The sequence below is a fragment of the Miscanthus floridulus genome, chromosome 19, assembly GCF_019320115.1.
Source record: "Miscanthus floridulus cultivar M001 chromosome 19, ASM1932011v1, whole genome shotgun sequence".
Classification (NCBI taxonomy): Eukaryota; Viridiplantae; Streptophyta; class Magnoliopsida; order Poales; family Poaceae; genus Miscanthus; species Miscanthus floridulus.
In genome coordinates, this window is record NC_089598.1 from 8,275,779 (window position 1) to 8,289,163 (window position 13,385).

A 13,385-nucleotide genomic window follows, 5' to 3' on the forward strand; every position below is an offset into this window, starting at 1 on the left:
CTTATAATTAGTTAGCTTGTATAGCTCACTAGTTACCTTCTTGCTCGTATAGCATAGAAGTAGCTCCCTTGCATGGCTAATTTGGTTTGTGTAACCTTGTTAGTCACTTTGCTTAGTTTGTGTAGCTAAGTATTTGCGCTCTCTAATTTGACATTGGTTGCCTTGTTATTGAGTATTGCTAGTGAGCTTAGTTGGCTTTATACTTTTGCTTACTAGCATGTGTAGGAGCTTATAATTTAAAAAGGGAGTAATAGAAAAGAAGGCATTGCATTAGCGTGCATTTCAGGCTCCCCTCACCTGATAGGAATCGCAACAAAGGTATAATGTGGGCCTGCACCAGCAGCACCGCCGGTCGCGGTCGTTGGTTGCCTGGCCACGACCGCCGCTAGGAGGGGTTGTCTTGCCTTGCCTTTCTTCTCTTTGACCCGGCGTAGCCTTGGTTCGATTGGCCGTCGTCGAGGCCACTCCGTCCGGCGCTCGCCGCAGGGGGGTCGCGAATTCCCCGCCTTCTCTTCACTTACTTCCACACCTGCTGCCACTGCTGGTGCTGAAAATATCTGCCGCGGAAAAGTAGGCCCCCTCGCCCGCCGCCGATGCTGGACTAGTCACCCGCGCGCGCGCAAGATTGCTGCTGCACCGGGGCGGCCAGACAGGCAGGCATGGCGGGCGCGGCGGCGGGCCGGGCCGACTGGGAGGACCTGGTGCGCCGGATGTTCCCGCCGTGGACCACCATCCCGGAGGCGCCGCCCAACCTGGACTATTCCATCGCGCTGGAGTACGACGGGCCGGACGTCTCGTACGAGCTCCCGCGGATCGACCCCGTCTGTCTCCCCGCCATACCCACCGCCGAGCCGGTCTCGGGGCCGCTGGGGCTCGGCCTCGGCAGCAGCGGCGTCGCGCCCGTCATCGGCCCCGCTGCGGCCCGTGCCCGTGCCAACCCGCCGGCGCCGGGGGCGTCACGGGCTGGTGGTGCTGCTGCTCACCGTGCCGCGGCGCCGCCTGCGCGAGCGAGGAGGGGAAGCTCGCCGTCGGCCGGTTCGGCGGCGGCAGCGGCGCGGGATGAGGATGGCTGCTCCGATGACGAGGAGGAGGAGGACGGCTCCCGCCCGCCGCGGAGTTCCAGGACTGCTGCGCCGGAGGGAAGGCGGCCTCCGGTGGTCACCTTTGGGGAGCCGGAGGATAGCAGGTACGAGAGCAACGACTTCGACGCGGCGTCCGCCGAGCAGTACGTCGCGGTGACGAGGCCGGCGGTCGAGAGGAAGGGGAGGAGGACCTGCTGCCACCGGTGCGGGAAGAGCAAGTGGGAGAGCAAGGAGTCGTGCATCGTCTGCGACGCGTGCTACTGCGGCCACTGCCTGCTCCGCGCCATGGGGTCCATGCCCGAGGGCCGCAAGTGCGTCACCTGCATTGGCCAGCCCATCGACGAGGCCTAGCGTTCCAAGCTCGGCAAGGGCTCCAGGGTACTGGCGCGCCTGCTCAGCCCCCTGGAGGTCAGGCAGATCCTCAGGGTGGAGAAGGAATGCCAGGCGAACCAGCTCCGGCCTGAGCAGCTCGTGGTCAATGGTTTCCCTCTTCATGACGAGGAGGTGGCGGATTTGCTTAGCTGCCAACGGCCTCCTGGGAATCTCAAGCCTGGAAGATATTGGTATGATAAGGAATCAGGATTGTGGGGAAAGGTAATTTGCGATGAGCGCACCATTTCATGCAACCTCAGCAGCCTATTCTGATGATAACGATCTGTTTCTGCTGATATATGTCTGTAGGAAGGTGAAAAGCCAGACAGGATTATTAGCACTAACCTCAACTTTAACGGAAAGCTTCAGCCTGATGCTAGTAACGGCAACGCTCAAGTTTTCATTAATGGACGGGAAATTACAAAGATTGAACTGAGAATTCTAAAGGTGTCAATTTTTCCTTACCATTGGTTTTTTATGAATATGATTGAGAGTTGCTATTAAGTGTACATTGTAGTTCTGCTGTGTAGCTCCTCTAACCGAATCGGTCACAATCACCATCTTTCATGCAGATTGCAAAAGTCCAATGCCCCTGTGATACTCACTTTTGGGTTTACCATGATGGCGGCTACGAGGAAGAAGGGCAAAACAACATCAAAGGGAAAATATGGGAGTCAGTATGTATCTTGGTCAAACATTCCTTTTTTTTTTCCTAAACATTGTTCGTTTTTTTTAAATTAACGTGTATTGTCGTTTTGTTATTTTTAGCATGACTTGTTCATTCTCTTCTTTTAACAGCCTTTGACACGTTTTGCGTGCGCCTTGGTTTCACTACCGGTGCCTCCTACAAACCTTGATGCGACAAAAGATGAAGCCCCTTATTCATCAAGAACTGTACCTGACTACTTAGATCATAAAAGAATACAAAAGCTTCTTATTCTTGGATCACCTGGAGCTGGAACAAGCACCATATTTAAGCAGGTCTCACCAAAATTTACATCCATAACGCCTTCAGTTTCCCTATATGTTTCTGCAGCGTAGTGGCAGGGTGCCACGTGACATCACTTATAGGTTATAGCAGCATGGATCACTCTTCTATAGCTAGCTATTTAGAACCTTGGACGGACTCCAGATTTGTCATCAATTCTTCTATGAAACTCAGCTGAAAGTTTATTAATAAAGTTTGTCTGTTCAAGTAGTCCCAAATTCTGGTAAAGTAGAAACCCTTTGACTATTTTGGAGTGTCTGTTTCTGCAGTACTCCATAAAAACCTTACGCAAACTAGGTCTTATATACATTTATGTTTGGTAAAATCAACACTTTGAATCTTGGCTGTCAAAAAAGTTTGAGCAACAAAACAACAAAAGGGGCTCTCTTCAGGAAATTCCTATATGCTTTCTATTAAAGCCATTATTACCTGTCAAAAAAGGAGTCCCTTGTTTTGATAGTGTGAAAATACTATTATTGTTTTGGAGTGTCGATTTGTGTGGTTAAACACTGAAATCTTCTTTAAGATAGTGCTGATATATGTCTATGTGTCTAGTTTAGTAATTGTACATGCATCTAGATTTTAAATGAGAAATGGCGCCGTTTGAGTTCATATGCTGTTCACCTTAATGATTTATACTGTATACATTTGCATGACATTTGATTTACATAACAGGCTAAATTATCATTTATCTTGTATACATTTGCATGACATTTGGTTTACATAACAGGCTAAGTTGTTATACGGCAATAGATTTACCGAGGAGGAACTTGAGAATATCAAATTAATGATCCAAAGCAACATGTTCAAGTACCTGGGGATTCTGCTCGAGGGCCGTGAACGCTTTGAGGAAGAGGCTTTGGCTGTATCAAATCACCCAAGCTCAGAGGGTTATGATTCTCAGCAAGGTATCAGGACAGCTGATACTTGTTCTGCTATTTTTTTTTCAGGAGCTTATGCTGTATATTAAGTTGGTCTTTTCGATGCAGATGAAAGTACATCTTCAAGTTCTAATTCTTGCATCTACTTGATAAATGCAAAGCTGAAGAAGTTTTCTGATTGGCTTCTGGACATCATTGCAATGGGAGACCTAGATGCATTCTTTCCTGCAGCTACCCGTGAATATGCTCCAGTTGTTGATGAGCTGTGGAAAGATCCTGCCATTCAAGCAACATATAAAAGAAAGGATGAATTGCATTTTCTCCCTGATGCTGCTGAGTATTTCTTGAGCAGGGTATAAATCAAGCGTTTAACTTAAATTGATGCAGCCCATTTCATTGCTGATAACTTGCAATTAAGTACAGAGTTACCCTTGATGTATCTTGTTGACGACTTGCATTTCATAGATTCTACTAGATCAGCACTCCATATTATGACTGTTACTCTACTAGTGAATCCCTTTACCCACTAGTAATAAAAAAAGGGCGTACCCAGTGCTGAGAGCATCCCGCACTGTGTAGGGTCTGGGGAAGGATATTAGCAGCAAGCCTTACCCTTGCGATGTGCAAATGCAAGGAGGCTGTGGCTCGAACCCAGGACCTTCTGGTCACAGTCGGTAGTACTCTACCGCTTGCACCAGGCCCGCCCTTCTCTTTACCCACTAGTAATATTGTTGCTAATTTGCCTAGGGTATATCTTTGAAATTTAGGGAAATGGAATTGATTGTCCGCAGGTTTTGAATCATTTCAGAAACTTTATGTTTCCAGATTTTGCTGGCCTTCCCTCATTTGCAAACAATGATCTTCGGTTCCATGCTAACTGGATCTGCTGCTACTTATTTTTTTGCCTCCACTGTTATGGTATTTGATTACCTAAATTGACCTGTCCATTGTATGACAAATCCATGCAGGCTATTGAAGTATCAAGTAATGAATACGAACCGTCAGAGAAAGATGTGATATACGCTGAAGGAGTAACACAAGGGAATGGATTGGCCTTCATTGATTTCACTTTGGATGACCGGAGCCCTATGTCAGAACCCTTCGGTGACAATCATGATGCATACTCTCAACCAGTAAACAAGTAAAGTCTATCTTCATGCTCATGTCTAAAGCACATTGATACAGGGCTTCTTTCTTGTATCTTGTAGTCGTTTTGATGTGTTGGTATTGTGGAATCATATCTCTTGCTACTTTCTTAATTCAATAGCATAGTATGCAGGTTGCATTTTCTTTCCTCTCTTCATCTGTCAAATTCTTTCTCCTTGGTTGTCTCATCTGCTTCTATCTTCTCTCAGATACCAGCTGATTAGACTAGGCATGAATGAGGGCTGCAAGTGGGTGGAAATGTTTGAGGATGTTAGTATGGTGATCTTCTCCGTAGCGCTCAGCGATTATGACCAGCTTGGAGCACCAGCGAGCGGCAGTAGTAGGACACTCATGAATAAGATGATTCAAAGCAGGGACTTGTTTGAGGCTACGATCAGGTACAAGAACCTGTTCTTAGAATTAGTTGAGCTCGATTCCAGTATATATCAACTTAAGTTACTGAACCATATATATACACATTTACTTCCTACTATATACAGACAGCCGTGCTTCCGCGACACGCCGTTCGTGCTGGTGCTGAACAAGTACGACCTGTTCGAGGAGAAGATCGGTCGGTCGCCGCTGTCGTCGTGCGAGTGGTTCAGCGACTTCTGCCTGCTTCGGACGCACCACAACAACCAGTCGCTGGCGCAGCAGGCGTTCTACTACGTGGCCATGAGGTTCAAGGACCTGTACGCGGCGAGCACGGGGCGGAAGCTGTTCGTGTGGCGGGCAGCCGTACCGGCGCCTCCTCCGCGACAAGCAGGGGCGAAGCCACGTTGAAGTTACCTGGTGCACAGGCACCAGGGTTTTTTTTTTTTTTTGCCATTCAACGCCTTATTTTCATCATATGTGTCAATAAAGTTGTGTAAATTACTTAAGCAGTGCACCATGGTTCATTTGCCTGTAGCTTCGACACGCTGCGGTGGGTGCGCCGCACCACGGACCAGATGGCCCGGTACGTCGAGGACGACCGCGCAGGGCACGTGTACGGCCGCCACGTGGTCGCCGCCGACCCCACGGTGCGTGCCCCGGCGTCGCGCCCGTCCGCCGACATGCGCCAGGCCATGGCGTCGTTCGTGACCAGGCTCACCTTCCGGGAGATGTGCGTCGTACTCCGCGAGCAGCGCGGCTGGCGCCAGGCGCGCGACTTCTTCGCTTGGATGAAGCTTCAGGTGCGTGGCCACACACGCCGCCCAACTTACATTCTTACAAAGCTTGCTGCTTTCTTAGCCTTTGTTATACATAGAAATGTAAAAATTGCTGCATATTTTTGTCTGAATTATTGGGCGATTTGGCCCAATCGTGAACTGATTGGCGTCCCTGTCCGCCTGATTCTGCTGATCCCTGCAGCTGTGCTATGAACCAAGCGTTGTAGCCTACACCATCTGCTGTGGTTGTATGGCCGGGTTGGGAAGATCAAGCTTACTGAAGAGACGTTTCTTGAGATGCTGCAGGTTGGCTGCGAGCCTGATGCAGTGGCATGCGGGACCCTCTTGTGTGCATATGCTAGGTGGGGGCGACACAAGGACATGATGCTGTTCTACTCGGCGGTGCGCAGGCGCGAATTAGTTCCCCCAGTCTCGGTCTACAACTACATGATCTCGTCTTTGCAGAAGCAGAAGCTGCATGGCAAGGTCATCCATGTGTGGAAGCAGATGCTGGAAGCTGGCGCGCGGCCTAATCAGTTCACATATACAGTTGTCATCAGCTCCTTTGTCAAGGAAGATCTCTTGGAGGAGGCCATGGATGTGTTTGGTGAGATGAGGCGGTGTAGGTTTGTTCCGGAAGAGGCGACTTATAGCCTTTTGATCAGCGTGAGCTTGTTACGACCTCAGGTGAGTTCTGGTATGAAGAGTATCGGTAATACAGAGTTTCAGGCGAGTAGCAGGGATGGAGCAGAGGAGAGGCAGCAGAGCACGGGATTGGGGATCAGAGGAAGCTTGCAGGAGTAGGCAAGTGGTTACAATAATCTTTTCCTCCCTCTCATCTCACAACCATTCCGTATATATGATGCCGAGTTCACGCCTTGGCCCACGGCCCATAAGGCCCAGCAATACTTGCTTCCTGACATTCTCCCCTCCTTAAAAATTGGCTTGCCCCCAAGCCGATGTGATGGACTGATAATGATTGACTGTATCTCTCAACTAGAATGATCCTCCGCTGAATTCTGAGCTGAGAAGCAACCACCATTTGGCAGTCGTATCAGTGAAGATTGACACTCCATCCCAGCAACAATTGCTTCCTGGCCAGGCCTAGAAGTTGGGGCAACAGAAGAAGTGCAGGCCAACCAGTTGTGTGACTGTTCACCAGCGCACACTGAAAGCAACCTCCTGGATCCCAAAGCATGTGTACTAGCTGTATAGCAAGGAGCTTTGTAGCAAGGAACAGCATACTGAACTGAGCAGTTGCAGGATTGCCAGCATTGTAATCTGCTTTATGCTGCAACAATAGCTTCAACATTTTAGCATGTCCATTTTCAGTATCAATATGTATCAGTGCCCCACCCTTGTTGCCGATAATGACAACCTTAGTTTCAGACTCGCTGCTGCGATCAACCAGTGGCTCATTTGGTCCTCCAATTGGTTGTCGACCATGCTCTGTATTCCCAGGGTTAAACCTCTCAAGCAAAGAAGTCTGACAAACACCACCACGTTGCTGTTCTGTGTTCGCTTGAATTAGTAGAATAGAGTTGATAGGTTCATCAGATTCTAAGTGTACAGAAAACCATAGCAGCAAGCATATCGAACCTTCCACGAGCTTGGGAATAGAGTTGGGGCCATGATTCGAACCCCGGAATAGCAGTAATGTGGACTTCTTGGCAGCACCATAGCAGCAGAAGGACGGCCATTGTATCTTCTGCAGACCAGCACCAGCAAGAGGGAGATGCAAAAGCACAGGTGGCGGCCATGGGTGCTTCAATAGCAGAACATAAGGATAGTCTCCTGCGTCCATTGCATCTATACTGAAACAAATGATGGGACGTGCAAATATTGTACCATCAACTCCACCAACCAAGGGCTTACCATTACTAAAACCAAGCAGCTGGGGCTCCTTTTGAACTGTAATCTGCATAATATGAGTCCAGGTTCCAGTTTTCATATTTGAGACCACCAGAGATACTCTTTTTGAGCATGGATGCATGTAGTATAATCAGGCCCCATTGACTAACACTAAGTAGCAGCATAGCTCTCCTATCATTGATGAGATGCAAGAGAATTATAGCAGCACAAAATGATTGAAGCCAGTGAACTGTCTCCCTACAATTGAGTTCATCTTGCACTGCACCTTGGAGTAACTCAAGCCAATGTTTCCAACCCTCTTGATATTTCATGCAATGGATGAATGTGACCCTACACTGGTGCACTGCACAGTGAAGCACATAACTCACTGATAACTGAAACCATATCCCTTTGCTTTGGGGAGGTGGCCAAGGAAGCATTGGCCAGAGGCTACCAGGTTCAGGTGCAAGCAAATTTCCAACCACTACTCTAGTCATATCTTGTTCAGTAAGCACTTGGACTTGAGATGGTGGTAGCCATGGTTGCTGCTCAGCCCAATCCAGTGAAAATAACAGCCACAAGCTCACCACATTCACATCACAGCTTCTCACATACACTACCGGCGCACCAATCAAGTTGAAGTCACAGGGATTAGTGAAATCACCTCCACAGCTGAGAAGCTCCTCAGCTTGTAACGCCGAAGTGTCGTGGATGATAGCAAGACCCTGGCGCCCCACAGCAGACAGCGCAGCGCCTCGGACAGCAGTGCGAGCATGGAGCACCGCAGCAGATGGCAAGGCAGCACACTGGAAGGTGAACACTGGTGCAGGCATGCTTGCTGACAGAGGTTGGTGACAGAGCGACATTTCAACGAACACCCTTGCTGCCTGAACGGAGTGAGCACCTGACTGGTTGCAAGCAGCAGCCAGGGCCAGCAATGACCCTTCTCGTGGTGGAGTAGGGATTGGCGAAGTCGTTGCCGCATCCGGTGGTGGTAGGAGAGTTGGCGCTGTGGCGTGGCGGCGAGCTCGGCGAGGAAGTAGGGGGTGCCGAGGTCGGCGTGGTTGAGGTTGACGGAGGCGACGACGGTGAGGTCGGGGTCCTGCGGCGAGGGAGCACAGAAGCCGCCGTGGTAGGCGCACGCGTCGGGGCCCGACCACGAGCCCGTCACGTTGTGTGGGTCGGAGAGGATGGCACGCCTCCACGCCTGCAGTGCGACGCCTTCGTCGAGCACGCCGAGGCGGACGAGGAAGGGCACTCCGCGTTCGGGGAAGCCAAGGCGGGCGCGGAGGAGCACGCCGCGGTCCGCGAAGCCGAGGCAGGCGCGAACGAGCACGCCGCGGTTGGCGAAGTGGAGGAGCACGTCGCGGCCGTGGACGTGGCGGTGGAGGCGCACGACGAGCGAGCCGCGGTCGGGGAAGCCGAAGAGGACCCACAGGCGCAGCCGGAGGAGGTGAGGTCGCCCTGGGAAACTAGTACTGGACCGACAGCCTGGGCACACCCGGGGTGAAGAGCACAGGTGCGGCCGTGATGAGCGTGGCGGCGTGGTGGCGAGGAGTATCTGCGGCGTCGGACTGGGCGCGGGCCGCCGCGGAAACGGGGCTGAGTTCGACCGTGTGGAGGCCGAAGAGGTCTTCGGAGACCGCGGGGTGCAGCGCAGGGGTGTTGAGCGCGTCAACGAACCACTGGTCGGTGAAGGCGCCCTCGCCGGCGGAGAAGTCGTGGATGCGCTCCTCCAGGACGCGGGCAGGCTCCTCGAGCAATCCGCCCCAGTTGTCGACCACGATGTGTTGCGACGCGCTGAACTGCTCGGAAGCGGCGGTGGAAGCGGTGGGCGCGGGCGTGACGCAGGCGTGCGCGTCGGGGTCGGTGTAGGTGATGCAGCTCTCGATGCGGATCTGGTCGGTGGACTCGAAATCGCGCTCCTCCAGGATGTGGGCAGGCTGCTCGAACAGCCCACCCCAGTTGTCGGCGACGATGGATCGTGCCCCGCAGTGCTGCTCGTCAGAGTCGTCGCATTCGTTGAAGAGGCCGCCCCAGTTGTCGGCGACTACGCCGGCTCCGAGGGCAGCGGACTGGGTCGGAACGGTGACGCCCCGGGAGGTCTCCCGCATGGCGTCCTGCTTGACCCACCTCGCGTCGAACTTGTCGAACAGCGTGTGGAGTTTGCGGAGTTCGTCGAGGATGAGTTGGGTGGAAGGAGAGATCTCGGAGGTGGGATTCATGGTGCTAGCAACCGAGAATCGACGGCTCTGGTACCAATTTGTTACGACCTCAGGTGAGTTCTGGTATGAAGAGTATCGGTAATACAGAGTTTCAGGCGAGTAGCAGGGACGGAGCAGAGGAGAGGCAGCAGAGCACGGGATTGGGGATCAGAGGAAGCTTGCAGGAGTAGGCAAGTGGTTACAATAATCTTTCATGCCCTCTCATCTCACAACCATTCCGTATATATGATGCTGAGTTCACGCCTTGGCCCACGGCCCATAAGGCCCAGCAATACTTGCTTCCTGACAGAGCTCCAGACATGGCAAAGGAGAACAGGCATTGCGGCTTTTTGAAGAGATGAAGGCTCAGGGAATTGCCCCCAGTAACTACACCTGTGCATCTCTCTTGGCCCTGTATTATAAGAATGAAGACTACTCAAAGGCTCTTTTGCTCTTTTCTGAGATGGAAAATAGTAAGATCATTCCTGATGAGGTTATCTATGGAATTTTTATTAGGATATATGGTAAGCTTGGGCTTTATGAGGTGGCAGAGCAAACGTTTGAGGAAATTGAGAAGGCGGGTCTTCTGAGCGACGAGCAGACTTATGTGGCAATGGCTCAAGTTCACTTGAATATTGGAGATCATGATAGAGCATTGGAGGTGTTAGAATCTATGACTACTAGAAATGTGAAGCCTTCGCACTTTTCTTATAGCGCTCTTCTCAGATGTTATGTTGCAAAGGAAGACATAGCTGCTGCAGAAGCTACCTTCAGAGCTCTCTCCCAACATGGCCTGCCTGATGCGTTTTGCTGTAATGATCTGCTCAGATTGTATATGAGGCTGGGACATCTAGAGAAGGCCAGGGCACTAGTTTTAAAGATGAGGCAAGACGATTTCCAGCTTGATGAGGACCTCTCTATGACAGTGATGGAATTTTATTGCAAAAGCAGTATGATTAAGGATGCAGACAAATTATTCAAAGATATTCAGAGAAACAGAAAAACCGTGAAGATTCCAACAATGCTTTTGCTTATAGAGATGTATGCTAGAAACAGATCCTGTGTGATTCTGAAAGAGCACAGCTCGTCAAAGGCACTCGATGAAACTGACAGTTCAGCAGCTAGCGTGGTGTTGAAATCCTTGTTGGACATGCCTGGGGGCTTGTCCAGTGTGTCTCTACTGATCAGCAAATTGGCTAGGGAAGGTGAGCAAGCTAGGAGCAACTGAGAACAGGGCACTCACACCTAATAATAGCAATCTCTGACAGCTGTCTATACATGTATTTGCTGCAGGGAGCACAGATGAGGCAAAATTCATTTATGATCAGCTGACTGAATTGGGAATCAAGCCTGATGATTCAGCAATCTCTACTTTGATTGTCCAGTATGGCCAGGCCAAGCAGTTAGAGCAAGCACAAGAACTATTCAAGTCAGCATCAGCATTCTTTCCAGAAGGAGCAAATGTTTACAATGCCATGGTTGATGCATTCTGTAAATGTGGCAAAACTGAAGACGCATATCATCTTTTCATGGAAATGGCTAAAGGCAGTAATAGAGATGCTGTGACAGTTAGCATTCTTGTCACTCACCTAACTAAACATGGTAAAGGTTTTTTTTTAATTTAATTTAATTTTTTATTTTTATATATCTGTACTTGTTCTATCGCTTTATTCAGCTGCTTCCTGCTATGTATCCAATTCTTTTTAAATGGCCATGGTTACTGCCACCGCCAGGGAAATTTCAAGAGGTTGAAAACATCATACATGGCTGTTTCCAAGATGAAGTTCAGCTCGACACTGTCTTGCACAATATTTTTATCAAGTCAATGCTTGAGTCAGGTCTGGCTAACATATTCTCCTATTCATCAGATAGGCAAGCAAAATTTCTGGTTGCAGGGCATCATAGCTAACTTCTGCATTTTTAGTTTCCAAGCAGGTAAACTGCATTCAGCCATCAGCATCTATGATCGTATGATATCCTCTGGCATTTCTCAGTCTATGCAGACATTTAATTTAATGATAAGGTAGATAAGTTTACAGAAACCCCTGGAAAATGGGAGCCCAAATTCGGAATTGCATTCTTTTTCTTGAATATGTTGTTTGTAGCACCACGTCATCACTCATCAGCTTCAATCTTCTATTCAGTGTTTATGGCAAAGGAGGAAAGCTGGACAAGGCTGTTGAAATGTTTGCTGCTGCACAGGAGCTAGGCTTGCCGATTGATGAAAAGATGTACACAAACATGCTTAGCTTATATGGAAAAGCCGGTCAGGTTCTTGTGCCCTGTAAACAAATCAACTAAAGATCTTCTGATTGATTATTTTTGCCCACTGCTTCAGTTTTCCTTCTATCCAGTTCTAAGACTATGGATTTTTCATATTTTCAGGTAGGCATCAGGAGGCGTCTTTAATGTTCAAAAGAATGAAGGAAGATGGCATCAGGCCTGGAAAGGTTCTCTTTCATTGAATGTAACTTTTGAAATTGCTTTCAGAAAACAAGGAGTGCTGTAGTTCCCCCTTGATCATCTAAAGCAAACATGGCTAATCTGGACCAAACTTGCAATGTGTAGATCAGCTTCAATTCCATGATCAATGCCTATGCGACTTCAGGACTGTATAGCGAGGCGAAAAGCATATTCCAGGGGATGCAGGACTGTGGTCACGCTCCCGACTCGTTCTCCTATCTCGCGCTGATCAGAGCATACACGGAGGCTAAACTGTACACTGACGCAGAAGAAGCCATCCAGATGATGCTGAACAGCAACACAACCCCTTCCTGCCCTCATTTCAGCCAACTGATTTTCGCCTTTCTGAAGGAAGGCCAGATTGGTGAAGCCCAGAGGATCTACAACCAAATGAAGGAGGCAAGTGTGGCTCCTGATCTGGCCTGCTGTAGGACCATGATGAGGGTGTACATGGAGCACGGTCTCATGGACGAAGGCATCTCTCTCTATGAGATGATGCGCGGCTCGCTGAAACCTGACAGCTTCATCTTGAGCGCTGCGTTTCATCTGTATGAGCATGCAGGCAGGGAGTCTGAAGCCCAGGATGTCCTGGATGCCATCAGTGTGAGTGGTACCTCCTTCCTGAGGAATATGAAGATTGGATCGAAGCTTTGATGAACCTGAAGGACTACCCGTGATGTGTACATAATCTAAAAGAAGTTAAGTTAGGGCACTTAAACATGCATTTTTTTCCCTTTCATTCCCTTCGGGGGGAGAGCACAAGTGCAACTGCTTCAGAATTCAGGAACACATATACCACAATGGTACAGAGCCAAGAATGAATGGTGTGACCCATGACTATTTTAGAAATTACTACCCCCTGTTTATGATTTCAGGGCATGCTAATTAGTTCAAATAAAGCAATTAGTTTGTCCTAAATATCTCCCTCGTAACTCAGCCATGTTCTTGGCCAAGAACGTAACCTGCAACCATGCTAGCTGTGTTCTTGGCAAACAACGTAACCCCAACTTCTGCCCATCTACCTACGTGGCATCCTTTAGCTGCTAGTCATGGACGTTGTCGAACAGCTCGTCCCTTAGCAGACATCTGAAAACGGCCGCCCACTTGTACCACACCATTGCCAGATGACGAGATGATGAGCACAATAGCTCATTGAGATTGTGGCGTACCATGAGCGATTGGGGTGTACAGTAGACAGTGAGTGACGCTGTAAATTTCATGGCTTGTGCAATACAATGTTTTTACTT

General features: G+C 49.5%; 2 pseudogenes; both read left to right on the plus strand.

The window, feature by feature from the left end:
• Positions 1 to 354: 354 nt before the first annotated feature.
• LOC136527922 (extra-large guanine nucleotide-binding protein 3-like) lies at positions 355 to 5,385 on the plus strand (annotated as a pseudogene).
• Positions 5,320 to 13,046, plus strand: LOC136525488 (pentatricopeptide repeat-containing protein At5g27270-like; annotated as a pseudogene).
• Positions 13,047 to 13,385: the final 339 nt, after the last annotated feature.